This window comes from Saccopteryx bilineata, chromosome 5, assembly GCF_036850765.1.
Source record: "Saccopteryx bilineata isolate mSacBil1 chromosome 5, mSacBil1_pri_phased_curated, whole genome shotgun sequence".
Taxonomy (NCBI): Eukaryota; Metazoa; Chordata; class Mammalia; order Chiroptera; family Emballonuridae; genus Saccopteryx; species Saccopteryx bilineata.
The window spans coordinates 73,677,325-73,705,310 of record NC_089494.1 but is presented as its reverse complement, the minus strand read 5'-3'; positions in this window follow the sequence as shown (position 1 = coordinate 73,705,310).

Below are 27,986 nucleotides of genomic sequence, written 5' to 3'. Positions count from 1 at the left end.
GCATATTGTTATATATAATGTATTATATATAAAATATGTTGTTATATAATATATATATTTTTAACTTTTTTTAGTGGTTGCCCTAGCATTTGCAACATACATTTAAAACTAAACCACATCAACTTTCAAACAACACTATACCATATATATATTGCAAGTACCTTATGATAATAAAATAAATCCAACTGCCCCAGTTTTCGTATTGTCATTCATTTCACCTATACACATGCACAGCTATTAAATATTGTACATTATTGCTATAATTATTTTTAAAGTGTTATCTGTTAAATCAATTAAGACTAAGAAAAATCTTAATTTTATCTTTACTTTTCCCTTCTCTGATGCTTATCCTATCTTTCTGTAGATCCATTCTTCTCACCTATATCTTTTTTCTTCTCACTGAAGAATATTTCAAAACATTTCTTTCAAAGCAGGTCTACTAGCAACAAATTCCTTCAAAGTTTGTTTGATGAAGTGTTTCTTTCTCTTTTACTGTTGAGAGATACCTTTTCAGGTTACAGAATTCTCAGTTGGTGTTTTCTCTCTTAATTCTTAAATACTAGACTTTGTTCTCTTCCTGCTTTCAATCTTCCTGAGGAAGAATTGGATAAAATTTTTACCTTTGCTCCTCTACAGACAGGTAAGGTGTTTTTGTTTTTTCCTGGCTTCTTTCAAGATAATTTTTTCTTTATGATTTTTTTGAAGTCTGAATATTATATGCCTACGTGGCATTTTTATTTGTTTATTTTGTTTTGTTTTGGCATTTATCTTGTTTGATGGTCTTCGAGCTTCTTGTCTCTGTGTTTTGGTTCTGATATTAATTTGGGAAAACTTTTCATCATTATTGCTTGATATTTTTCTTGTGTTTCTTTCTCTCTCTCTATTATTCTCCTGGTATTTCCATTACACATATTTCATCTTTGTGTTGTCCCACACTTGGATATTCTGTTGTGTCTTTTCAGTCTTTTCTTTTCTTTTTCATTTTGAAAGGTCTAAAGTTTAGATATTTATCCAAAACTGGGTTAGTTCTACTAATGAGCTCATCAAAGGCATCCTTCATTTCTGTTATACTGTTTTTGACCTATTATAGCACTCTTTTTTGGTTATTTCTTTTTTTTTTTTTTTAATAAATTTTTATTAATGGTAATGGGATGACAATAATAAATCAGGGTACATATATTCAAAGAAAACATGTCTAGGTTATTTTGTCATCAAATTATGTTGCAAACCCCTCGCCCAAAGTCAGATTGTCCTCCGTCACCCTCTATCTAGATATCTGTGCCCCTCCCCCTCCCCCTAACTCTCTCCCTACCTCCCTCCTATGTCCTCCCTCCCCCCCCCCCCACCCTTGGTAACCACCACACTCTTGTCCATGTCTCTTAGTCTCATTTTTATGTTCCACCAATGTATGGAATCATGTAGTTCTTGTTTTTTTCTGATTTGCTTATTTCACTCCTTATAATGTTATCAAGATCCCACCATTTTGCTGTAAATGATCTGATGTCATCATTTCTTATGGCTGAGTAGTATTCCATAGTGTATATGTGCCACATCTTCTTTATCCAGTCTTCTATTGAAGGGCTTTTTGGTTGTTTCCATGTCTTGGCCACTGTGAACAGTGCTGCAATGAACATGGGGCTACATGTGTCTTCACGTATCAATGTTTCTGAGGTTTTGGGGTATATACCCAGTAGAGGGATTGCTGGGTCATAAGGTAGTTCTATTTGCAGTTTTTTGAGGAACCACCATACTTTCCTCCATAATGGTTGTACTACTTTACATTCCCACCAACAGTGAATGAGGGTTCCTTTTTCTCCACAGCCTCTCCAACATTTGCTATTACCCGTCTTGTTGATAATAGCTAATCTAACAGGAGTAAGGTGGTATCTCATTGTAGTTTTGATTTGCATTTCTCTAATAACTAATGAAGCTGAGCATCTTTTCATATATCTGTTGGCCATTTGTATCTCTTCCTGGGAGAAGTGTCTGTTCATGTCCTCTTCCCATTTTCTTATTGGATTGTTTGTTTGTTTGTTGTTGAGTTTTATGAGTTCTTTGTAAATTTTGGATATTAGTCCCTTATCTGAGCTGTCGTTTGAATATATCAGTTCCCATATAGTTGGCTGTCTGTTTATTTTGATATCAGTTTCTCTTGCTGAGCAAAAACTTTTGATTCTGATGTAGTCCCATTCATTTATCTTTGCCTTCACTTCTCTTGCCATTGGAGTCAAGTTCATAAAATGTTCTTTAAAACCCAGGTCCATGATTTTAGTACCTATGTCTTCTTCTATGTACTTTATTGTTTCAGATCTTATATTTAGGTCTTTGATCCATTTTGAATTAATTTTAGTACACGGGGACAGGCTGTAGTCGAGTTTCATTCTTTTGCATGTGGCTTTCCAGTTTTCCCAACACCATTTGTTGAAGAGGCTTTCTTTTCTCCATTGTGTGTTTTTGGCCCCTTTATCAAAGATTATTTGACCATATATATGTGGTTTTATTTCTGGGCTTTCTATTCTGTTCCATTGGTCTGAGTGTCTATTTTTTTGCCAATACCATGCTGTTTTGATTATCGTGGCCCTATAATATAGTTTAAAGTCAGGTATTGTAATGCCCCCAGCTTCATTCTTTTTCCTTAGGATTGTTTTGGCTATTCGGGGTTTTTTATAGTTCCATATAAATCTGATGATTTTTTGTTCCATTTCTTTAAAAAATCTCATAGGGATTTTGATGGGAATTGCATTAAATTTGTATATTGCTTTCGGTAATATGGCCATTTTGATTATATTTATTCTTCTTATCCAAGAACAAGGAATATTTTTCCATCTCATTGTATCTTTTTTGATTTCCCTTAACAATGCTTTGTAATTTTCATTATATAGGTCCTTTACATTCTTTGTTATGTTTATTCCTAGGTATTTTATTTTTTTTGTTGCAATCGTGAAGGGGATTATTTTTTTGAGTTCGTTTTCTAATATTTCATTGTTGGCATATAGAAAGGCTATGGACTTTTGTATGTTAATTTTGTATCCTGCGACCTTACTGTATTGGTTTATTGTTTCTAATAATCTTTTTGTGGAGTCCTTCGGGTTTTCGATGTATAGGATCATATCATCAGCAAAAAGTGATACCTTTACTTCTTCTTTTCCGATATGGATGCCTTTTATTTCTTTGTCTTGTCTGATTGCTCTGGCCAGAACTTCTAGCACCACGTTGAATAAGAGTGGAGAGAGTAGTCAACCCTGTCTTGTTCCTGATTTAAGGTAGAAAGTTCTCAGTTTTATGCCGTTTAATAGGATGTTGGCTGATGGCTTATCATATATGGCCTTTATCATGTTGAGATATTTTCCTTCTATACCCATTTTGTTGAGAGTCTTAAACATAAAATTGTGTTGTATTTTATCAAAAGCCTTTTCTGCATCTACTGATAAGATCATGTGGTTTTTGTTCTTTGTTTTGTTGATATGGTGTATTACGTTAACCGTTTTGCGTATGTTGAACCATCCTTGAGATTCTGGGATGAATCCCACTTGATCATGATGTATTATTTTTTTAATATGTTGTTGTATTCAGTTTGCCAGTATTTTGTTTAGTATTTTAGCATCTGTATTCATTAGAGATATTGGTCTGTAGTTTTCTTTCTTTGTACCATCTTTGCAAGGTTTTGGTATGAGGGTTATGTTGGCCTCATAAAATGTGTTTGGAAGTATTGCTTCTTCTTCAATTTTTTGGAAGACTTTGAGTAGAATAGGAACCAATTCTTCTTTGAATGTTTGATAGAATTCACTAGTATAACCGTCTGGGCCTGGACTTTTATTTTTGGGGAGATTTTTAATAGTTTTTTCTATTTCCTCCCTGCTGATTGGTCTGTTTAGGCTTTCTGCTTCTTCATGACTCAGTCTAGGAAGGTTTTATTGTTCTAGGAATTTATCCATTTCTTCTAGATTGTTGTATTTGGTGGCATATAATTTTTCATAGTATTCTACAATAATTCTTTGTATTTCTATGATGTCTGTGGTGATCTCTCCTCTTTCATTTTGGATTTTATTTGAGTCCTGTGTCTTTTTTCCTTGGTGAGTCTTGCAAAGGGTTTGTCAATTTTGTTGATCTTTTCGAAGAACCAGCTCCTTGTTTTATTGATTTTTTCTATAGTTTTTCTGTTCTCTATTTCATTTATTTCTGCTCTGATTTTTATTTTGTCCTTTCTTCGGCTGGTTTTGGGTTGTCTTTGTTCTTCTTTTTCTAGTTCCTTAAGGTGTGAAGTTAAGTGGTTTACTTCGGCTCTCTCTTGTTTGTTCATATAGGCCTGAAGTGATATGAACTTTCCTCTTATTACTGCTTTTGCTGCATCCCAGAGATTCTGATATGTCGTATTTTTATTTTCATTTGTCTGTATATATCTTTTGATTTCTGCGCTTATTTCTTCTTTGACCCATTCATTTTTTAGAAGTATGTTGTTTAGTTTCCACATTTTTGTGGGTTTTTCCCCCTCTTTTTTGCAGTTGAATTCTAGTTTCAAGGCTTTATGATCAGAAAATATGCTTGGTACAATTTCAATTTTTCTAAATTTGCTGATATTGTCTTTGTGGCCCAACATATGGTCAATTCTTGAGAATGTTCCATGTACACTAGAGAAAAATGTATACTCTGTCGCTTTGGGATGAAGTGTCCTGTAGATGTCTATCATATCCAGGTGTTCTAGTATTTCGTTTAAGGCCACTATATCTTTATTGATTTTCTGTTTGGATGACCGATCTAGAGCCGTCAGCGGTGTATTGAGGTCTCCAAGTATGATTGTATTTTTGTTAGTTTTTGTTTTAAGGTCAATAAGTAGCTGTCTTATATATTTTGGTGCTCCTTGGTTTGGTGCATATATATTAAGGATTGTTATGTCTTCTTGATTCAACTTCCCCTTAATCATTATGAAGTGACCATTTTTGTCTCTGAGTACTTTTTCTGTCTTGTAGTCAGCATTATTAGATATGAGTATTGCTACACCTGCTTTTTTTTGGGTGTTGTTTGCTTGGAGTATTGTTTTCCAGCCTTTCACTTTGAATTTGTTTCTATCCTTGTTGCTTAGATGTGTTTCTTGTAGGCAGCATATAGTTGGATTTTCTTTTTTAATCCATTCTGCTACTCTGTGTCTTTTTATTGGTAAGTTTAATCCATTTACATTTAGTGTAATTATTGACACTTGTGGGTTCCCTACTGCCATTTTATAAATTGCTTTCTGTTAGTTTTGTATCTAGTTTGATTCTTCTCTTTTGTTTTTCTATCATTTGTTTTTGTTTGTTTGTGTTCCATACTTCTTTCCTCTGTTGCTACCTTTTTTAAGTCAAGTGTTTTTGTGGTGGTTTTTTTAAGGGTGGTTACCATTAAGTAATGAAAAGCGTACCTACCATATTCATTGTAGTACCCTATCTTTTAAGTATTTCTGCACCTCATCATCCTTTGCTACTGTTAATCTCCATCCTCTCCCCCCTTTTTTTCCTTTGTTGTCACAGTTTAAGTTTGGTTTTATTGTGTTCTTGGTGGAGCTGTTACTTGTGGTGTTGTTTTCTTTTGTTCTTTGAATCTGGTTGGAAAACCCCCCTTAGTATTTCCTGGAGTGGGGGCTTTCTGTTGATAAATTCTCTCATCTTTTCTGTATTTGTGAATGTTTTTATATCTCCTTCATACTTGAAGGATGGCTTTGATGGGTATAGTATTCTTGGCTGAAAGTTCCTCTCTTTCAGGGCTTTAAATATTGGGGTCCACTCTCTTCTAGCTTGTAGAGTTTCTGCTGAGAAATCTGATGATAATCTAATAGGCCTTCCTTTATATGTTGTACCCTTCTTTTCCCTGGCTGCCTTGAGAATTTTTTCTTTGTCATTGGTTTGTGTCATCTTTATTATGATGTGCCTTGGAGTGGGTTTGTTGGGGTTAAGAAAACTTGGTGTTCTGTTTGCTTCTTGAATTTGAGACTTTAGTTCCTTCCACAGGCTTGGGAAGTTCTTGTCTATTATATGTTTGAGTATATTCTCCATTCCATTTTCTTTCTCTTCTCCCTCTGATATACCTATTATTCTTATGTTATTCTTTCTGATGGAGTCAGACAATTCCTGTAGGGCTTTCTCATTTTTTATTATTTTTGAGTCTCTTTCTTCTTCTCTCTGTTGTGCCTCAAGTTGTTGTCTTCTATTTCACTAATCCTATCTTCAATCTGGGCTGTTCTGTTAGCTAAGCTTGTTACCTCGTTTTTCAGCTCGTGAATTGAGTTTTTCATTTCTGTTTGATTTGTTTTTATAGTTTCAATTTCCTTGGTAATATATTCTTTGTGTTCATTGAGTTGTTTTCTGATCTCCCTATATTGCCTTTCTGTGTTTTCTTGTATATCTCTGAGTATTTTTAAGATTTCTATTTTAAATTCTCTGTCATTTAGCTCCAAGGCTTCCAATATGTTAAGTCTTTTCTCCATAGATTTTTCCACATCTATTTGTGTTACCTCTCTTTCTTTTGTATTCATAATATTCGATTTCCTCTTTCTTATCGGCATCTGAGGGTCGTCTTATTGATAGCACTAATTAGAATTAATAAAGACTAAAAAGAAAAAAAAAAGGGTAAAACACCCCACAAAGAAAAACAGTAATAATTTATTATTTCCCCCTTTTTTTCTCTCTTCTCTTTCCCTCCTCTCCCCTCCTCAGGGAAATATCGTGCCTATAATGGAGGGCCTGATTTGGGGTGAAGAGTTCAAGGGGCAAAAAAAAGGGAGTAGGGACCTACTAAATGCAAAAAAAAAAAAAAAAGGAAGAAAATCTTAGACAAGCATAAGATGATTTGCTTGTAAGTGATGGTCAACTAAGAGATATAATGAGAGGGATAAGAGGGAACCAGAAAAAAGGACCAAAAAAGAATAATAAAGAAGAAAAAATAAAAATAATAAGTAAAAATCTGTTGTATTAAGTGGAGCGAAGACTAAATACAATGGAGACCTTGGGTTGGGAGGACCCAAAATGCCACAAAAATAAACAAACAAGAGAAAAAAAAATAAAAACAAAAGCAAAAAAGAGAAATAAAGCCAAAAAAAAGCCTTGAGTCCCAAATTAACTAATTTGTTCGTGATTGAGGATTATATGGGAGGAAAGTAAAATGAGAAAAGAAAAAAAGAATAGAAAGGAAAAAATAAGAAAAGGAGAAAAACGAAGGAAGAAATAAAATAGGAGGAGAAAAAAACAAAATAAAGCAAGACAAAACAAACAAACAAAAAAAAAAACAAAAGAGGAGAGAGTGAGAGTTAAGTGTTTTTGAGTATAACCTTAAAGGAGGGTGAGGATGAAGAAGAAAAATAAAATGCAACACTCATGGGTAGTGTAGTTCAAGAAAGGGGAAGCATAAGATGGGCAGAGAATAGAAGGACTGAGGTGGAGGAAATAAAGGCAATAAGATAGAAGAAACAAACAACAACAACAACAAAAAATAAAAATTAGTGGATCAAGTTGTAAAGTCTGTGGGTTTTTCTTGATTTTGAGAGGTTAACTTCTTCCTTTTTCTTTTCTCTCCCTCTTCCTAGTCGGTGACTCTGTACCCCAGGCTCTGCCCCTGTGTCACACTTAGGTAGGGATTTGCAGTTGATGGGATTCTATGGCAATGTCATATAATTGGCTTTAGTCTTGATGGAAGTAAAGGCTTGTTGGCGTTTGCAGGGTCCAACGATGAGAGAGTTTGCTTTCCTGGATTCTCTCTCCTAGTCCCCCCTTTCTGAATTAGCAGCCTGGTGATCCAGCTATAAGGCTGCAACTGCTTCTGCCTGGGGAGTAAGAGGCTCAAAGAGCTGGGAAATCCCCACTCTATCCCCACTCAGTGCAAGGCTTTGGGAAAGGCTCTGGCAGTCAGGGCCTCCAGTGTAATCAGGCGGGGGTGGGAGTCAATTGTTGTCAAGGTGACTGTTCAGCGCCTATCATTTAGTTGGACCTCTCAACCCAGGCTTTCCACACTTTGTAGCCTGTTTTTGCAGGGAAGAAGAGGCACTAGTCTCTGCTTACGACTAGTGTAGTATAGACCTTATTATCTGCCAAGTCCTTCTTGTTAGCGTTTATCCCTGAATATGGAGGCTCTATCATTCAGAAGTTGCCCCCGCCCCTTTAGTGAGAGGCACTAAAAAATATCACGCCTCTTGTCTTGGATCGCTGAACTGAGAGAGATCTTATCAATTAGAACCGAGGGTGCGCAGATTTTATGGGTTAAGCTAATTTCAGTGATTGGGTCGCAGCTGTGCTTCCGAAGGTATTTTAGGCTGCCTGCATGCGCCCCTCCCCCAACGCTTGATTGTTAGCTTGAATGGCTGGGTGAGGTGCCCCGCCCATGGAGAGAATCTCCCAAGCCTCTCCCACTCACCCCGCCGCTGGCGGCTGGACCGCACCCGGCGCAGGATAATGGAGCCCCTGGGTGTGCGGGCCAGCAGGGCGCCCTGGGCGCGTGGAATGCCCAAGGCACGCGCGCGAATGGGGCGCTCCGGGCACCGGTGGCCGGCGACCCCCACTCGCAGTGTGCGGGCCACTGGGAACGTCAGCGGTGCTCAACCGGACCGGGCGCGCGCGCGGCGGTTCGCAGCGTCCGCTCGCGGCGGCGGCTTGCGGGGGCTCACGGTTCCCAAGTATATGGGCTGACTCACCAAAGGCGCACTCCCTCGCGGCTTGAATGAGCGTCGCTGCTGCGGTAGCTTCCTCCACACCCTCGTCTCTCAGATTCAAGTGATAACAGTCCTTTTGCTTTCAGTTTGTGTGGAACTCCGGAATGCTCCGAGGATAAATTTTTCTGTTTCTAGTTGATAAATTTGTTGTGATTTAGGGGAGAGCTGTCGGACGCGCTTCTCAGGGCGCCATTTCCATGACGTCACTCTTTTTTGGTTATTTCTTATCATTGTTTTCTCTCTGCTTACATTCCCCATGTGTTCTTAACCACGTTTACATTATACATGAGAACCTCTAGCATATTAATTATCATTGTTTTAAGTTCCAGTTTGATAATTTCAATGTTCTTACCATTTATAAGTCTGTTCTAATTTTTGTTTTGTCTTTTTACACTGTTTTTGCCTTTTAGAATGCCTTATAATTTTTTCTTGATAGTCAGACATAATGTACTAAGTGAAAGAAACTTCAGTAAATAAACCATTAGTAATGTATTGATAAGGAAGGGGTATTCAGAGGAAGCATTCTATAATATATCTTATGATTAGGTCTCGGTCTTTAGTAAGGCTGTGTTTCTGGAGTGTGACTTTCGCAAGTGCTTTTCAGATTTTCCCCTCTTTAAGTTGAACAGGATGGCTAGAGTAGATTGGAATTGGGTATTTTCTTTCACCCATGTGGAATGGTAGAGGGAGTTAGAATTATTTTATTTTCTCACATATATAACTAGAGTGGAAGATTGGGAATTTCCCCCAAGTAAATTAATCTCTAATAATGCCCCAATAATTTAGTATCTGTTAATATAGTTTCTTTTAGGGGAAGGGCTTATTAAGAACAATGTACTCTAGTGTATTTGAAGATGATTCCTTTCCCCTCTCCCACCAGAAGCATAGAAAAAAAAATTTTTTTGATTCACTGTGAGAACTTGATCAAGATTGTGGACATAAAATTTAAAAAGTATAGCAACCCCTTTTAAGAAGAGGCCCCTGAAGTTTTTAACCCTTAGACTTATCTACTCTAAGCCACAAGCAATTCATCGATTTCAGTTTAGGTTTTCCTACCCTGGTACTAGTTCCCACAGAGGTTTCCATTAGGGTATAACTTGTGAGTCTCTGTATTCACATTTCTGTTTCTTCAATTTTGAGAGATGATGGTTTTCATTGTAACCTTACTTATTTGAAACATCTAAGAAAAGTTGTTGATTTTTAAGTTAGTTTAGCTCTTTCCTTATTTTTAGTACAGTGACAACTTCCAAACTCCTTACATGTTGAAACCAAAACCAAAAGTTAAACATGGCTTTCTATATAAATTTCTAGAACTAGTTGTTCAATTATTTTTCATGAAGATGGATATAGAAAAAATATGTTTTATTGAGTTTTCTTCTATTTTAATTTTACCTAAAGTCTCAATATATATTGGGAATTTATAGATAATTTAAATTGATATTTACAGTTTTATACTACCAATTTCAGATGTAAAGCAAGTCATACCATCATTACATCATATTTATTCAATATTTATTATCAATCAGGTTTTTTAGTTGCAAACAACAGAAACTTTCTCTGGTTAACAAACAGAAGAGGAATTTATTGTAAGGTAGTAATACACAATAAACAGAAAGGCTGAAACACAAGGTATGGTGAGAATCCAGGGGAGGAGAAATACAGCCAAAAATCTTTATTTCTGTTTAAGATGTCACCTAAATACATCTAAGAATACCAGAGAGTTCATATCATTAAGTCTTTATCAGTTTTCTATAAAAATACCTCAATTGAACCTGTTGCCTTTGCCCTATGCCCTTAAAATTCAAACTCTGGGGTAGTAGAATCTGAATGGACACACATAAGTCACTGGCCCACCTCTCTAGGAGTGCACAAGGTGATTCTCTGCCTATACTTTTTCTATGAACACCACTGGCTTCTCATATATCTTATGATCTCTTCTGGCCTCAATTAGAAAGATGTTCAGAAGTTAAGCAGCACAGTCAAAACAACAAAGAATTCTATATCATGTATGCTCAGGTATACATGGTTGTTGATCATTCTTCCTCTTTTAATTTGACTATGAGAAAATAAGTCGTTTCTTCTAGTCTAAATAAATCTGGTGCTGAAATGTATATTGAGTACCCTCCTGGATTACAACTTAACATACATAGTAGGCATTAATAAATGCTTGTTGAGTTTAATTCTAAATAAAGAGATGTAGTATGGCAAATAATAAAAAATATTGCATATATTGATGCCATTTACACTTGCCATTGGAAAGCATTTTGTGATTTTTACAGCAAATTTACTGTAGATTTGGAAACAACTTTAAAGTTGCTTATCATTAACATTTTTTTTACAATTTTTTTTAATAATTTTATTTTTTTAATGGGCAACATCAATAAATCAGAATACATATATTCAAAGATAACAAGTCCAGGTTATCTTGTCTTTCAATTATGTTGCATACCCATCACCCAAAGTCAGATTGTCCTCTGTCACCTTCTATCTAGTTTTCTTTGTGCCCTTCACCCTTCCCCTTTCCCTATCCCTTTCCCTCTTTCCCCCCATAACCACCACACTCTTATCAATGTCTCTTAGTTTCACTTTTATGTCCCACCTATGTATGGAATAATGCAGTTACTGTTTTTTTTCTGATTTACTTATTTCGCTTCGTATCATATTGTCAAGATCCCACCATTTTGCTGTAAATGATCCGATGTCATCATTTCTTATGGCTGAGTAGTATTTCATAGTGTTTATGTGCCACATCTTCTTTATCCAGTCATCTATTGATGGGCTTTTTGGTTGTTTCCATATCCTGGCCACTGTGAACAATGCTGCAATAAACATGGGGCTGCATGTGTCTTAACGTATCAACGTTTCTGAGTTTTTGGGGTATATACCCAGTAGAGGGATTGCTGGGTCATAAGGTAGTTCTATTTTCAGTTTTTTGAGGAACCACCATACTTTCTTCCATAATGGTTGTGCTACTTTAAATTCCCACCAACAGTGGATGAGGATTCCTTTTTCTCCACAGCCTCTCCAACATTTGCTATTACCTGTCTTGCTAATAATAGCTAATCGAACAGGTGTGAGGTGGTATCTCATTGCAGTTTTGATTTGCATTTCTCTAATAGCTAAAGAAGATGAGCATCTTTTCATATATCTGTTGGCCATTTGTATTTCCTCCTGGGAGAAGTGTCTGTTCATAGCCTCTTCCCATTTTTTTATTGGATTGTTTGTTTGTTTGTTGTTGAGTTTTATGAGTTCTTTGTATATTTTGGATATGAGGCCCTTATCTGAGCTGTTGTTTGAAAATATCATTTCCCATTTAGTTGGATTTCTGTTTATTTTGTTATCAGTTTCTCTTGCTGAGCAAAAACTTCTTAGTCTGATGTAGTCCCATTCATTAATTTTTACCTTCACTTCTCTTGCCTGTGGAGTCAAATTCATAAAATGCTCTTTAAAATCCAGGTCCATGAGTTGAGTACCTATGTCTTCTTCTATGTACTTAATTTTTTCAGGTCTTATGTTTAGATCTTTGATCCATTTTGAGTTAATTTTAGTACAGGGGGACAAACTGTAGTCCAGTTTCATTCTTCTGCATGTGGCTTTCCAGTTTTCCCAGCACCATTTGCTGAAGAGGCTTTTTTTTTCTCCATTGTGTGTTGTTGGCCCCTTTATCAAAAATTATTTGACTATATATATGTGGTTTTATTTCTGGGTTTTCTATTATGTTCCATTGATCTGAGTGTCTATTTTTCTGCCAATACCATGCTGTTTTTATTGTTGTGGCCCTGTAATATAGTTTGAAGTCAGGTATTGTAATGCCCCCAGCTTCATTCTTTTTCTTTAGGATTGCTTTGGCTATTCAGGGTTCTTTATAGTTCCATATAAATCTGATAATTTTTTGCTCTATTTCTTTAAAAAATGTCATTGAAAGTTTGATGGGAATTGCATTAAATTTGTATATTGCTTTGGGTAATATAGCCATCTTGATTATATTTATTCTTCCTAGCCAAGAACAAGGTATATTCTTCCATCTCATTATATCTTTTTCGATTTCCCTTAACAATGGTTTATAGTTTTCATTATATAAGTCCTTTACATTCTTTGCTATGTTTATTCCTAAGTATTTTATTTTTTTTTGTTGCAATCGTGAAGGGGATTATTCTTTTGAGTTCGTTCTGAATTGTTTCATTGTTGGCATATAGAAAGGCTATTGACTTATGTATGTTAATTTTGTATCCTGCGACCTTACTGTATTGGCTTATTGTTTCTAGTAGTCTTTTTGTGGATTCTTTGGGGTTTTTGATGTATAGGATCATATCTTCTGCAAAAAGTGATACCTTTACTTCTTCTTTTCCGATATGGATGCCTTTTGTTTCTTTGTCTTGTCTGATTGCTCTGGCTAGAACCTCTAGTACCACATTAAATAAGAGTGGAGAGAGTGGACAACCCTGTCTTGTTCCTGATTTAAGGAGGAAAGCCTTCAGTTTAATGCCATTTAATATGATGTTAGCTGATGGTTTATCATATATGGCCTTTATCATGTTGAGATATTTTCCTTCTATACCCATTTTGTTGAGAATCTTAAACGTAAAATTGTGTTGTACTTTATCGAAAGCCTTTTCTGTGTCTATTGATAAGATCATATGATTTTTGTTCTTTGTTTTGTTGATATGGTGTATTACGTTAACCGTTTTGCGTATGTTGAACCATCCATGAGATTCTGGGATGAATCCCACTTGATCATGATGTATTATTTTTTTTAATATGTTGTTGTATTTGATTTGCTAGTATTTTAGCATCTGTATTCATTAGAGATATTGGTCTGTAGTTTTCTTTTTTGTGCCATCCTTGCCTGGTTTTGGTATGAGGGTTATGTTGGCCTCATAAAATATGTTTGGATGTATTGCTTCTTCTTCAATTTTTTGGAAGACTTTCAGTAGAATAGGAACCAAGTCTTCTTTGAATGTTTGATAAAATTCACTGATATAGCCGTCAGGGCCTGGACTTTTATTTTTGGGGAGGTTTTTAATGGTTTTTTCTATTTCATCTCTACTATTAGGTCTGTTTAGGCTTTCTGCTTCTTCTTGACTCAGTCTAGGTAGGTTGTATTGTTCTAGGAATTTATCCATTTCTTCTATGTTGTTGAATTTAGTGGCATACAGTTTTTCATAGTATTCTACAATAATTCTTTGTATATCTACGGTGTCCGTGGTGACTTCTCTTTCATTTTGGATTTTGTTTATATGAGTTCTTTCCCTTTTTTCCTTGGTAAGTCTTACCAAGGGTTTGTCAATTTTGTTGACCTTTTCAAAGAACCAGCTCCTTGTTCTATTAATTTTTTCTATAGTTTTTCTGTTCTCTAATTCATTTATTTCTGCTCTGATTTTTATTATCTCCTTTCTTCGGCTGGTTTTGGGTTGTCTTTGTTCTTCTTTTTCTAGTTCCTTAAGGTGTGAAGTTAAGTGGTTCACTTGGGCTCTCTCTTGTTTGTTCATATAGGCCTGAAGTGATATGAACTTCCCTCTTATCACTGCTTTTGCTGCATCCCATAGATTCTGATATGTTGTATTGTCATTTTCATTAGTCTGTATATATCTTTTGATCTCTGCACTTATTTCTTCTTTAACCCATTCATTTTTTAAAAGTATGTTGTTTAGTTTCCACATTTTTGTGGGATTTTTTTCCTCTTTTTTGCAGTTGAATTCTAGTTTCAAGGCTTTATGATCAGAAAATATGCTTGGTACAACTTCAATTTTTCTGAATTTGCTGATGTTGTTTTTGTGGCCCAACATATGGTCAATTCTTGAGAATGATCTATGTACACTGGAGAAAAATGTATACTCAGTCACTTTGGGATGAAATGTCCTGTAGATGTCTATCATATTCAGGTGCTCTAGTGTTTTGTTTAAGGCCACTATGTCTTTGTTGATTCTCTGTTTGGATGACCGATCTAGAGCCGTCAGTGGTGTATTGAGGTCTCCAAGTATGATTGTATTTTTGTCAGTTTTTGTTTTAAGGTCAATAAGTAGCTGTCTTATATATTTTGGTGCTCCTTGGTTTGGTGCATATATATTAAGAATTGTTATGTCTTCTTGATTCAGTGTCCCCTTAGCCATTATGAAATGGCCATTTTTGTCTCTGAGTACTTTTGCTGTCTTGTAGTCAGCATTATCAGATATGAGTATTGCTACTCTTGCTTTTATTTGGATGTTATTTGCTTGGAGTATTGTTTTCCAGCCTTTCACTTTGAATTTGTTTTTGTCCTTGTTACTTAGATGAGTTTCCTGTAGGCAGCATACAGTTGGATTTTCTTTTTTAATCCGTCCTAGTACTCTGTGCCTTTTTATTGGTGAGTTTAATCCGTTTACATTTAGTGTAATTATTGACACTTGTGAGTTCCCTATTGCCATTTTATAGATTGCTTTCTGTTAGTTTTGTGTCTTGTTTGATCCTTTTCTTTCATTTTTCTATCTTTTGTTTTTATTTGGTTGTATTCCATACATCTTTCCTCTGTTGCTATCTTTTTTATCTCATGTGCTTCTGTGGTGGTTCTTTCAATGGTGGTTACCTTTAAGTAATGAAAAGGGTTCCTACCCTGTTCATTGTAGCGAACTATTTTGTGAGTACTTTTGCACTCCATCGTCCTTTGCTACTGTTAATCTCCATCCTCTCCCCCCCTTTCTTTTTGTTGTTGTCACAGTTTAAATTTGGTTTTATTGTGTTCTTCTTGGAGCTTTTACTTGTGGCTCTGGTTTTTTTTGTTCTTTGTATCTGATTGAAGAACCCCCTTTAGTAATTCCTGGAGTGGGGGTTTTCTGATGATAAATTCCCTCATCTTTTCTGTATCTGTGAATGTTTTTATTTCTTCTTCATATTTGAAGGATAGCTTTGATGGGTATAGTATTCGTGGCTGAAAGTTCCTCTCTTTCAGGACTTTAAATATTGGGGTCCACTCTCTTCTAGCTTGTAGAGTTTCTGCTGAGAAATCTAATGATAATCTAATGGGCCTTCCTTTATATGTTGTATTCTTCTTTTCCCTGGCTGCCTTGAGAATTTTTTCTTTGCTGTTGGTTTGTGCCAATTTCATTATGATATGCCTTGGAGTAGGTTTTTTGGGGTTAAGAAAACTCGGAGTTCTGTTTGCTTCTTGAACTTGAGGCTTTAGTTCTTTCCACAGGCTTGGGAAGTTCTCATCTATTATTTGTTTGAGTATGTTCTTCATTCCATTTTCTCTCTCTTCTCCCTCTGATATACCTATTATTCTTATGTTATTCTTTTTGATGGAGTCAGATAATTCTTGTAGGGCTATCTCATTTTTTTTTAATTTTTGAGTCTCTTTCTTCTTCTCTCTGTTGTGCCTCAAGTTGCTTGTCTTCTATTTCACTAATCCTCTCTTCTATCTGACCTGTTCTATTAGCTAAGCTTGTTACTTCGTTTTTCAGCTCGTGAATTGAGTTTTTCATCTCTGTTTGATTTGTTTTTATAGTTTCAATTTCCTTGGACATATATTCTTTGTGTTCATTGAGTTGTTTTCTGAGCTCCCTAAATTGCCTTTCTGGGTTTTCTTGTATATCTCGGAGGATTTTTAGTATTTCTATCTTGAATTCTCTGTCATTTAGCTCCAAGGTTTCCAATATATTAAATTTTTTCTCCATAGATTTTTCCTCATCTAGCTGTGTTACCTCTCTTTCTTTTGTATCCATGATACTCGATTTTCTCTTCCTTAATGGCATCTGAGGGTGGTTTTGTTGATAGTATTCATGAGATTTAATAAAGAATAAAAAGTTAAAAAAATAAAAAACTGAAGAGTTGTTTTTTTAAAAAAATAATAATGAAATAAAGAAAAATAAAATAAAAATTAAAAAAAGGAAATTATTCCCCCCTCTTTTTTTCCTCTCCTCTCCTCTCCCCTCTTTATTGAGAAAATCTTGTGGTGAACTGTGAATTATAACAAACAATGCCTGTAATGGAGGGCCTAAATTTGGGAAAAGTAATAAAGGGGCAAAAAAAAAAAAAAAGACAGAAAAAAGAAGGGGGGGTATGGACCCACAAAAAGCAAATAAGAAAAAAATTTGGGTCAAGAATAAAATGATTTGCTTTTAGGTGTTGGTTGACTAAGAGTTATGATGAGAGAAATAAGAGCAAAACAGAAAAATGGGGGGATAAATTAAAAAATTACTATTGTATTTAGTGGAACAAGAACTAGATAAAATGGAGATCCAGGGATGGGAGCACTGCTAGTGAGTTAAAAAGGTGAAGTAAAAAACCCCCAAAATGCCACAAACATAAGTTTGAGTCCCAGATAAGATTATTTGTTTGTTTTTGAGGTTTGAATGAGAGGAGATGTAAAGGAGAAAGGAAGAAACTAATATAGAGGGAGAAAAGAAAGAGAGAGAGAAAAAAAAGAGGGAACCACTAAAAGAAGAAAAAAGAAAAAAGAGGAGAGAGAGAGTTAAGCATTTTGAAGTGCAACCCTCATAGAGAGAAAGCAAGAAGAAAGAAAAGATAATGGGAAATGTAACACTTACGGGTAGTGTAGTTCAAGGAAAGGAGAGAGTAAGACCGGCAGACAGTTAATCAGCCAAATTGGAGGAGGAAAAAAAATATCAAAAATGAAGATAAGAGAAACAGACGAACAAATATAATAAAATGGGATAGGTTATAAAGTCTGCAGATTATTCTTGATTTTGAGAGGTTAACTTCTTGCTTTTTCTTTTCTCTCCCTCTTCCTGGTCGGTGACTCTGTACCCTGGGTTCTGCCCCTTTGGCACGCTCAGGTAGAGGTTTGCAGTTGATAAGTCTCTATGGCAATGTCATGTATTGTGCTTTAGTCTCGTTGGCAGTCGAGGCTCATTAGCATTTATAGGCTCTGACAGTGAGAGAGTCCGTGTCCTTGCAGCCTTTCTCCTCCTCTTTCCTTCCTCAATTAGTAGCCTGATAATCCAGCTATGGGGTTGCTGCTGCCTCTGCCTGGATAATAAGAGGCTCAAAGAGCTGGCAACTCCCCACTCTATTTCCACTCAGCACAGGGCTCTGGGTAAGGCTCAGTCAGTCAGAGCTGCTAGCATAATCAGGCAGGGGTTCTGCCCACTCAAAGACCTCTGGCTCTGCCACTCTGTCCGGTATGACAGGCAGGCGCCCACCCCTGGAGTGCTTGGAGGAAACTCTTGCTCACTATCTGCGCGTGCAGACCAGGATATCTGGCCGGCAGTCTCACGCTCTGAGTGAAACCCCCAACCACATGGAAAAGTTCCAGTGTTGGAATTGGCTCTCGCTCCATCCCCGTGCGCGGCTTTTGCAAGGCGCTGGGGTGGCGCGAGATTCCACTTTGGCCCACACAAAGGCCCCTGACTCTGCCCCTCTGTGCGATAACACGGGCACACACTGCCGAGGCACTCGGAGGAATCTCTCGCTATCTGCGCGCGCAGACCAGGATGTCAGGCCGGCCGCGTTTCCCTCTGAGTGAAACCGCCACCAGCACAGAAAAGTTCCACCTTTGGAATTAGGTCTCGCTCCCTCCCGTGCGCGGCTTTCCCAGGGTGCTGGGGCTGCCCAGAGATTCCGCTTTTGGCCCACACAAAAGCCTCTGCCTCTGCCTCTCTGTGGGGTAACACGGGCACCCACTCCCGGGGCTTTGGAAGAAATCTCTCGCCCACTATCTGCCCGCGCCGACCAGGGGATCGGGGAAAATGGCTTCCCTGCTTGTCTTTCTTTGTCTGGGTTTTGCACGAGTATTAGTTCTGGGTTACCACAGGAACAGTTTTTCCTTGGCTTGGATCTCCGTGCCACAGCCTGGTTTGGCCATTTGTGCCACAGCCTGGATCTGTTCACCCCCTTTGCCCGCCTCAGTTTCTATATTCACAGTTCCCAGAGAAAGCTGTCCTGTTTAGGTTAGTGAGGAAGGCAGAGCATTTCTTACTCCCTATTTCCTTCGGGGTTTGGTTATATATTTAGCCAATTTTTCACTCGACCATACCTTCGGGTGTATTGTGGAACATCTGGAGGCTCCAAGGATAGGTTTTTCTGTTTCTGGTTGAAGATCTTGTTGAGTTTTGGGGGAGATTTATTGGTATCGCTTCCTACCCCGCCATTACTCTGACGTCATCTCCTCATTAACTTTTTAGAAATGATCTGAATCTGTTCAGTCAGAAAATTGGGCTGAAAATCCCATAATACTAAATATTTCTTATAAAATATAAAAATTGAATATATCTAAAATGGGTTGGAAATTCCACAAGAACAGTACTTTTTGCTGAGGTGCTGTATTTCTGACTAACACCTGTCCTGATCCCAAGCCATGCATGCATTGCTTCATGAAATGTGCAACACTGAATGAGCTAGCAAACTTTTTGAATTTTGAAAAAATACAAAAACAAGAGAACTTGATTTGAGAGAAAGTTTAGAGATTTCTTTATTTAAGCCAGTTTGTTCAACCTTTATCATAGTGGAATTTAGTTTAAAAACCTTAAATAAACAATGTATTTATGTAACCTTTTCACTTCGATTTTCACGTTCTTTTTGTTCCTGGCCAATATATCATATTACTCTTATATCTTTGTTTCTTTTTGTTATGGGCCACACACTGTATTTCAGCAATCTCAAAACTGCCAAGCATCATGGGAAAGGTAATAGTCACAAAAAAGAAAAAGCACAGGAACTGGTATCAGTTCCTTAATATTCACCTTCAAAGGTTCTTTAGATTGTTCTTCTTGGACACCTGGCCACTATCATAGGGCCACCTCCATGATGTTTAGCTAGAGTCATTTGAAGAATATATAGCTAAAAGCTAGTTTGGGCCGTAAATTAATATGCCCATACATTAACAAGGTCTTTCTAGCATTTGTCATTTTAAACTAGGATTAATAGCAAAAATAATTCCCAAAAGAGTAGGAATTAGAAATTTCTATTGTTAATTAAATGAATTTAATTATATGATAGTGATTGCTTCTAGTAGAAGAAAAATAAGAAACTATTTTAACATTAGAGGAATTTTAGTTGGGAATATTCTAACAAGAAGAGAAAGTGGGAATTAATGAATCTATAAAAAACTATATTTCAAAAAGAAAAGAAATTGTACATAATTCTTTCATGTAAACTGACTCGTTAGTTGGGATGCAAGTAAGTAAAGTAAATGACAAGTATCTAGTCATCGTCATTTACATTGAGTATTTATTTTATGCCATGAGCGTATGTTATGTGATGATGCTACTCAAATGAAAAATAAATAGTCCTAGTCCTCAAAAGTTTACATTTTAGTATAGGACAAAGATGCAAACAAATAAATTAAACATACTATATTCAACGGGACATTGTTATGTATTATAGAAGAAGTGAAGTCTTTTCTTAAAGTTAGACTATTCAGAATCCTGTATTATAATGCTCCCATAGACTTAGCCAAGTGAGTATTATTTTATTTGATTTAACATCAGAGAAAAAAAAATTCAGTCTTTAGAAACCTGGGCTCCATGCCATGTATATAGGTTTTTTTAACCTAAAAACCAAATGAGAAATATATACTCCTCACATTTATAAATCTTTTGAGTAATGACTAGATTGTGTTTTTATATCTTTAAAGAACAACAGTTTTGCTGGGAATGGACAGCTGACTAAGATAAAAATCCGGTACTTGCTTGGGAGACTCTATCAATAAAGAGAAAATGAAAGACACTAGGAAAAGTTGTATGACTCACATTTTGGGAAAGTAGCTATTGTTAGTTTCAATTTTCTTCAATTAGGATGGATGTTAGTAAGGATGTTAACCCTGTCATTCTGGCTTAAGTCCAACTTGGGTAATTACATTCTGCCTACTTAAATTCTCTTTGTGTCCAAAGAGATCCTTCATTCTCACCTCACACTGTTTTGTGATATTGCTACACACAGCTAAATAGAGGCCACACTTAACCCTTGGAATGGCAGCATCTCTGTGGTGAATACATCATCCTTCTGCATAATATCAGTATACATTTATTTTGGGGGTAAAAGTTTAAAAACGTGATGCAACAAAATCATTCTTCAGTTAAGAATGCTGTATGACAATAAGTCACATGGCATTTCTTAACTAAAGATACTCCCCCACACCAAAAAAAAAACCCAATAGAATGAATTGTCTTTGACAGGGTCTCTGCAGTAAGGGGAGATTTTTTTTAGCTTGCCCTGGCTGTAAATGTAAGATCATTATCATTAGATTTTTAAAATACCAACAAGCAAAATATGAAGAGATTTAAAGTCACCTTTAAAATCACCCCAAAAGTTCAGTCTCAATTATCTACAATCAATGTCATTCTCCTTGGCTAGAAATTGGTACCAGAGAATAAATTCTAAGGAGAGGAAAATTTAAAAGTACAATTGATGCTGACAGTTTATCAATGGAAGTGCATTTCTAAGTCATGCTCATCTATGCACCAAACCTCTATTTATTTCTCTGCTCCATCTGTGCTGCACTTTTACCACATTTTTTTAGGGACATTAGACATTACTCAAAAGTAATCTTTACTACAAGTAGTTCAAACCCTTACTGTGAGATTACATTTGGAGGTAGGCATTGGGCACTATTAGATGGCAAAAATTTTACAAACTTTTAAAAGTTCCCATGGAAATCTCCCTGTAACACCTATAAATAAAGCCACTGAAGATTTATATTTTTTAAAGACTCAATTTTTAAAATGACAATATATATACATGACACCTATGACAATATATGTATATTACATCTATGCATTATAGCTATTACACAATTACCAATATAAAATAAATACAATTTTAAAAAGTTAAGCAAAATGAAAAATTAATAAGAAAAAAATGGCATAAAACACTAATAGATAATTAGACAAAAGGGTATAGGTGATTTATAAAGGTAAAGAGAGCACTGGAAATATATGAAAGTAAAAAAAAATGTCAACACAATATTGATAAGGATATAATTAAGTAAACACTGATGCATTCTAAATTTAATATAAATTGATACAATTTACTTGGAAAGAATTTGGTAATATTTATCAAGAGCATGAAAAGAGTCCTATTCTCAGTAATTCCTTCTCTGGGAATTTATTTTAGGAAAATAATTATTTAAACAGACAACACTTTATAGATAAAGATGTGTATGATATAGCAAACATACAATTGCAATCAATCAGTCAATAAGGAAAAGAACCATTAAATGCCCTGAGAGAACTTACATTTTGGGGGAGAGTTAAACACTAAGTAATAAAATGTGATATATAAGTTACTTATAAAGTATGATAGATGGCTATAATTGACAAAGAAGAAAACAAAAAGGAAGTAGACCAAGGTAAGAAGGAATAAGGGTACTAGCAAGGGAAAGGCTATAGTATTAGGTAGGGTAGTTAGAGTAAGCCTCAATATATTTCTTTTTTTTTTTTGTAAAGGAGAAAGAGAAAAAATGAAGGGGGGACAGACAGGAAGGAAGGGAGAGAGACGAGACTCTTCAACTTGTAATCTCAGTACTTTAGATGTTCACTGATTATTTCACATTATGTGCTTTGACAAGGGGGGGTTCTAGATAAGCCAGTGACCCCTTGCTCAAGCCAGCAACCTTGGGCTCAAGCCACTGGCCTTTAGGCTCAAGTCAGCAATTATGGGGTCATGTCTATGATCCCAACCTCAAGCCAGTGACTCCAAGCTTGAGCCAGCAACTTTAGGTTTTGAACCTGGGTCTTCAGCATCCCAGGACAGCACTCAATCCACTGCACCATTTCCTGGTCAGGCTCGAAAGGAGATTTCTGAGCAAAACTTGAAGGATATAAGAAAGGCATCCCTCACAGATAATAGACATGGAAAGAGAATTCCAGGCTAAAGGTAAAGCTATTACAAAGATTCTAAGGTAAGAACTTTCTCATTGTCTTTAAGAAACAACACTGCCCTGGCTGGTTGGCTCAGTGGTAGAGTGTCAGCCTGGCGTGCAGGAGTCCCGGGTTTGATTCCCAGCCAGGGCACACAGGAGAAGCGCCTATCTGCTTCTCCACCCCTCCTCCTCTCCTTCCTCTCTGTCTCTCTCTTCCCCTCCCACAGCCAAGGCTCCATTGGAGTAAAGATGGCCTGGGCACTGAGAATGGCTCCATGGCATCTGCCTCAGGTGCTAGAATGGCTCTGGTCACAACAGAGCGATGCCCCAGATGGGCAGAGCATCGCCCCCTGGTGGGCATGCTGGGTGGATCCCGGTCGGGCACATGCAGGAGTCTGTCTGACTGCCTCCCCATTTCCAACTTCAGAAAAATCCAAAAAAAAAAAAAAAAGAAGAAGAAACAACACAAAGGTCATTATAATTCAAAAAGAATGAGCCAAGTAAAGAGGAAGAGTACATGATATTAGAGAAGCAAATGTTAGCTAGAGTATAGGGTTTTGTGAGCCACTGTGATGACTTAGACTTTTACTTAAAATGTAATGGGAAGTCACAGACATGGGTTGTGTACAAAAGAATGCTATGCTGTGACATATTTTAATAATATCAATCTAGCTGATATATTGAGACTAGACTACAAGGACTAGAAAAAAAGCAGCAAGTCCTATTTAAAAAGCTATTAAGGTTATAGAAAGAAGATATAATGGTGGCTTGGACCAGAGTATTATCAAAAGAAGTGATAAGAAATTATCAGATTATGAAAACATTTTGAAGGGTTAGCAAGATTTCCTAACATATTAGTTATATATGGTAAAGGAAAAAGAATAGTCATAAATGAATCAAAAGTTTTAAGTCTGAGAAACTGGAAGTGCAGAGTTGAGATCAACCAAGCTTGGGAAGGCAGAAGGAACAGGCTGGAGGGTGAGAGAGATCAGAAATTCTATTCTGAGCATGTTGAGTTGAGATGTCTATTAGATATGGACTGAGAGATATCAAGTATATGAGCCTAGAGTCCAAGGCATAGGACTAGATTGAAGATACAAATTTGAGAGTCATCAAAAAAATGAGGACTCGTAAGCTTATAGTTAGTATATAAAGTGATGACTCTGAATGAAATTATCAGAAAATTAAATGTACATGAGGATGAGAGGAATACAAAGACAGAGCTCTGGGGTTCTCCACCATTAAGAGTTTGAGTAGAAGAGGATGAAACAGAAAGAAATTATCATTGAGATAGTGAAAAAACAAATTTGAACAAGAAAAGTACATGAAAAAAGAAGTGGTGATTAATTATATTATGTGATGCTGATAATCACAATGAAGACTGACAATTGATCACAACATTTAGTAACACACAGGTGGTTTATAACAGATGAAACAGTTTTTATAGAGTGGTGGGAACAAAATTTTGTTTGGATTAGATTTAATATATTATGTAAGAGTCATCTTTATCAAAGACAACCCTTTCAAAATTTTTTTTTAATGTTTTTGTATTGTCTGTGACTACCTGTAGTAGTCACTTCAGCTATGTTAAAAAAACAATAGTATGCCTAGTTTGCATAATGTCTCTAACTACAATTTCATTTATCTCCAGCATAAAAATATATGAGAAAATCTGTCTAAATTTCATACCCTAAGTTAGTATTTGGGTTTACTGTAATGTTTAATCAGGTGAATAGCATTGCAGTAAAAATTCTTAGTGGCCAAAGTAGGAATAAAAACAGAACAGTTACAAGGTGCATATACAGATAAGTGAAACTTTCTCTTAGGAAAAGCAAAGTCTCCACTTCCCCCATCGCATCCAACATAGATATCTTCATATGTTCATGAAAAGGATATGTACACTATAATAGATTCTATCTTTAACAACATCCTGTAATAAATACAATATTAAGTTTTATGCAACATTTATTTATCAAGTCCCTTGATGCAAGCCAATGCAAAAATTCAAAATAAAATCCTTAATGCCATTTTAGTTTAAGCAGGATGTAGAGAGTGAACACAAGCTAGTTGTACAGCTTCCTGATGGTCTAGCAAGGTAACATTTAGGTTACTTAGGATATATAAAGGGGTGGTAAAGTTGGGGGTAGACAGGACAAAGTAGAGAAACAAACAAAATAGAACAAAGAAAGGATACTAAAAAAAGAGAAAATGTTGGTAACATATTTTCTCACCTGCTTGCTCCACAATATATAGAAGTAGCTCAGGAAGGGAACAAAAATTATGAAGCCTATTCAAAATTTATATATTTAATATTAATGAAATTAAAATAATATCCTTATTGTAGCATTTATAGAAAGTAAAGTGAAACTTCTTGATTGCTAGGAATATGCAGAAAAAATTTAAAATCAGTAGACAGGCTGTTGAGACTAGAAAAGCATGAGATATTTATATTTATTAAATGGGAGCATGGGTTTTAAAAAGGTTGTGAAACCTGAATTAAGTCAATAAATAAATGACATATTCCTTGAGCAGTACTCATTTCTACAAATTTGAGACTTTTTCTGAAAAGAAGTCAGAGTACAGAAATTCTGTGTTATTGATTAAGGGCAGATATACGGGGGGGCAGTACAAAATTAAGTTTATAGTTATTTTTATGGAAAATGATATAATAATTAATAAATAATAATGTAAGTATAAACCAGTGGTGGGATTCAAATAATTTAACAACCGGTTCTCTGTCCTAATGACTATTTTAAGTATAAAAAAAGATATACCAAAAGGTAGTTTATTATTTCATGCATTTAATACTTAAATAAGAACAATAAAAGAGGTACACAAAACTAGATTGTTGTAAGAGCTTTAAAATATTAATGGAAAAGTAATAATACCTGACAAAAAAACATTAACAGTTATTTAAGATATTTCTATATTGCTTCTTGATTGGCAACTTCACTTGCTATTTTTTTCACCTATGGACAGAATGAACATTACTATAGGCACTTAGAATATGCTATTGTGCAGATGAATGTTTAAAAAGAGTAAGGAATGTAAATGTGTGATTTCCACATTGGGTGCTGCCCATGTGTCCACCTTAGAGAGAACCCTGACTACAAGTGCCATTTTAACAACTGGTTCACCAAACTCAACAAAAAATTAGGTATCGGTTCTGCTGAACTGGTGCAAACTGGCTGAAGCCCACCAATGGTATAAACTCTGTTTCGTATATTTAAAATTTTAAACCTACTTTTGCCCCACCCTGTATATGCTTTAATAATTAAAAAAGCCAAAAAATAAATAAAATGTCCTCCTGTCTTGACAATACATCTAACTGAGACTTGATTCTTACCAGATGATCCCATTTCCACATAAAATTGAGGCACAGTAATGAATGCCTTTAAACAATAAAAAAATATTTTTTGTAAATAACCCAGAGTTCATTCTATAGGCAAGTTACAATTTTCACTCTTTGTATCTCACCTTTTAGAATTAACAGTGTGAGGAGAACAGTTGTAGTAAGAAAGTATTTCTGGTGACCATCATTTGGACGTATGATTATTTAAAGGATACAGTATTTAGATTTTATAAGAAGACAGGAGTACATAAGGTGTTATTGTCACTTGTGAATAGACACTCTTCCCTAAACCTTCCTAAAACAGGAATTATTCTAAACCTTACTATCTCCACTCTATTTTGCAGACACTGTGGTTTCCCATTTTGTACAGTAAAAGGAAAGAAATCTTGCCAACTCGTATAAGACCAAACTTTGAATAAAATTAGAGCATCGGCCATGTGTGTGGATGTCCCTGGTTTGATTACTAGTAAGGGCACATAAGAGAAGCGACTGTCTGTGTTGGGGACAAAATAAATAGGGTATTTTTGCAATCTGGACAGAGGTGCTGGGCCCAAACCCCACCTCATTTGCCTAGTTAACAAAGAGCTACACCTGATTCTCATTTGTCTCACCCATGTTCTCCGGAGGAGGCTGGAAGCTAGTTTCTTATTAGTGTAAAGTAGATTTGGATGGTATGGTGGGAGTTGTCTTTGAGTTGCCTTGGAAACTAAATTGAATTGTTGATGGACCACATTTTTTCTATGAATAAAAGTGGGTGTGTTTCTGGGAGCAGGGATGTTATGGCTAAGGAACAGTAGAGACTGCCTGCCATGGCATCCTCCTGAACCCATCTGTATATATATAATATATCTTTAAGTCCCTGTCTATCATTTTTTTCAATTCCATACCTTTTCCCGTTCGAAGACCCTGTAATAGACTTGTCATGGCTGGACCGCGACATGTCTGTTTCTCCAACCGACTTCCCTCTTTTCTCCTCCTGCATCCATGGCTGGATGGTTGGAGCATGTTGGCCCCTGGCACTGACAATAGCTCCATGGCCTCTGCCTCAGGAGCTAAAAATAGCTCAGTTGCAGAGCAATGAAACAATGTTCTAGATGGGCAGAGCATCATCCTTTGGGAGCTTGCTGGGTTTATCACCACTGGAAAGCATGCAGGAGTCTGTCTTTCTGTCTCACCTCCTCTCACTTAATAAAAAAAGAAGAAGAAAGTTATAATTGTCAAGAGATGTTGTGGTTGGGACTGAGCAGTGGTCATGGAGATGCAGGGAAGAGGCTGATGTCTGCAAGACTTTCTATGTGATCATAGGTTTTAATCCCTCTGAAGCTTTTGAAACTCACAAACAACAGACTAGTACCATTAAACAAATTGATAAGCTAAAGTTTCTTACAGATGATATCGAGAATTGGAAAATCAAGGAAAGTCTTGTCACTATCACACATAGTAGGATTCTAAACTAACTCATGAAAATTAAATGGAGCCACCATTAGGGGAAAAAAATGTAAGAAAAATGTGGCCTTCAAAGTCCATGAAATAAGTAAAACATTTTAGTTCTCAATAAAAATTGTGTATGCATCTTTGTGGAATTACCACTGCAGTATTACCTCAATATCTTTTTTTAGCCTAAATCATTAATATGTTATTCAAGTGTCCTCTAAAATGGGACACTGTCACTGCTGTGCATTTACTTATTGCTTAAACATTTACACTTGCTTCCGAAGAAAACTAGAATCCTAATTACAATGATTCTGACCATTTAAAGCCATGGGCTAAGAATGTCACTCAAAATTGTGACCTCATTACTGGAGATTTTGCTCCCAAGTTCAAGGGAAGTTGGGGTTGTGTGGACTAATTTTAAATTTAACAAGGAGAATGACAAGACATCTTTCCAGATGTTTATATCGGCAGTGGGGAGTATAGGAATGACAGTTAAGATTATTTAGCTTAATTTCAGAAGGTATATCAAACTCAGTTACTCAGGGCAGGTTATACAGTCAAATATTCAGTTTCTTGGCTTCTCTTCCTTCTAAATTCTAAAATTAATGCATTTTTGCAGTCTTTAAAATCCTAGTCTGGACTATATATACATTGATGTGTGATCATTCTTTTGTTTGAAATGAACAGGGCTCATTATGGTCACTAAAATAAATTATAATTATTTTTAAGGATAT